This window comes from Theobroma umbraticum, unplaced genomic scaffold (assembly GCF_002168275.2).
Source record: "Theobroma umbraticum cultivar Fairchild unplaced genomic scaffold, ASM216827v3 scaffold_81.0, whole genome shotgun sequence".
NCBI classification, from domain to species: domain Eukaryota; kingdom Viridiplantae; phylum Streptophyta; class Magnoliopsida; order Malvales; family Malvaceae; genus Theobroma; species Theobroma umbraticum.
In genome coordinates, this window is record NW_018397268.1 from 6,170,273 (window position 1) to 6,171,913 (window position 1,641).

Sequence of the window (1,641 nt, forward strand, 5' to 3'; positions counted from 1 at the left end):
GGATAAAGGAATGGATAAGGAAACATTGCATGCACAAGCCCACCAATGGAAAGTGGTGTTAATAACAAAGTAAGGAATTCCATGGCATGACATGTGATAAAAAAAAAAAGAAAAAGGAAGTGACCTTGGGCAATCCGCCCATGTATGAGAAAATGGGAAATGAAAGCCATTTCAAGGCTTTTGCCTCGAGAGATCCACCCATAACAAGAGAAAATGGGGATGGAAGCTTATTTTCCCTTTGTCTTGTCCACCATCCATGAGAGAAAAGTGCTTGGCTAATCCATTTCTTTTAGTACCTGTGAGCTTATTTCTTCACATTTTCCTGTTATCAAGCTTCATTGTTCCTAGAAATCCATCTTGTTTGAAGAGATATGAGTTAGTTCTTATATTGATCAAGAAGTACGAAAGAAAAAGTTTTGGATTAAGAGGAAAAGAATATAGATGATCCACATGTTCAACCAAGTTATGGTAAGTGGAACTTTGATTTTGGTTATAGATTTCTTAAGAAAATGAGTTGCTAATTGTGGGAAAATGTTTATGGCAGCAAAGATCTGCAAGGTTTGAAGGAGAATAGTTGCATGCATGTCACCCAACCATTGTTAAATGGTGAAAATTAAGGTATAAAAAAAAAAAAAAGCTTTGGAGGAATATTAAAGTGCATGAAAGATCCAAGCCATTCTAAAAGTAAGCATGCAATGTAAATTGATTGTGCTATCTTGGGTACAGTTAGGAAGAATGCTTATACTAGTTATGAGTTTTGATGTTGTGTGAATGTAATGTTTTGAAGAAAGTAAAGGATAGAAAATTATGCATATAAAGACTTGAGAATTCTTTGGTAAAGTTGCTGCTTATATATATGTGTGTGTGCAAAAGATTAATTGTGAAGGAATGCTAATTATAGAATGAATTGAACTATTTAGTTAATGGTTAGTACTTGAATGAGAAGGGGGAATGAAGAATAGGCCATAAAAGCATAAAGCTAAATATGGGCAGCAAGTGTAGGATAGAATAAATTGTAAAGTTGCTAAATATTTGAATTTAATTGCTGCTAGGAAATTGACAAGCAAAGGATAGTTGCCATGCGTGTAAATCAAGAAAGATAGTGATTAAACGGCAAGTGATATTGATTGATTAAGAACGCAAAGAGTTTAAATTGGCAAAGTAATATCCCGCCAAGAAAGGTGAGTAGGGGGTGTCTATTTTAAAAGATTTCATACTATATAATGTTACATGTATAGTAACTTGTCAATGATTTATTCAATGCCATTGTAGAAAGCATGAGTTGCTAGAAAACAATAGATGGTTTAAATACCTATTCGTGAAAACATTTATACACTGTTATTACTCAAAGCATGAGCTGGTAGAAATGATAGGAGATTGGGAATGCCATGATTTTTGAATTAGCTTTATATATAATATATAAGCTATATATGTAAAGGGTTTTACAAATCGGAGAGCAAGCTCTTTACCATGATTTATATCAAAACGTGCCTTTCTTGTTTTTGTGATGTGCATTCATTAATAAGCTTTATGTTCACCATGCTTTGATTTAATATTTAGACCTCATACAAAGCTTTCCTTGTCTTTTCCTTTTTCTTTTAGTTATTTCCCACCTTTCTTTTCTTTCTTTTATTCCTCACT

General features: G+C 33.1%; 1 long non-coding RNA gene across 4 annotated transcripts in view; it reads left to right on the plus strand.

Annotated features, from left to right (window-relative positions):
* The first annotated feature begins 119 nt into the window (after positions 1 to 119).
* Positions 120 to 1,641, plus strand: part of LOC110425423 (uncharacterized) — a 12,274-nt gene continuing 10,752 nt past the window's right edge. For 2 of the 4 annotated variants that reach the window (XR_016351804.1, XR_002446023.1), the window contains exons 1-3: positions 120 to 468; positions 550 to 618; positions 1,053 to 1,181. This is a non-coding gene — a long non-coding RNA (uncharacterized LOC110425423). Of the gene's footprint in view, positions 469 to 544; positions 685 to 1,052; positions 1,182 to 1,641 lie in introns of all 4 variants that reach the window. The other 2 variants (XR_016351805.1, XR_016351806.1) reach the window with 2 other exon arrangements.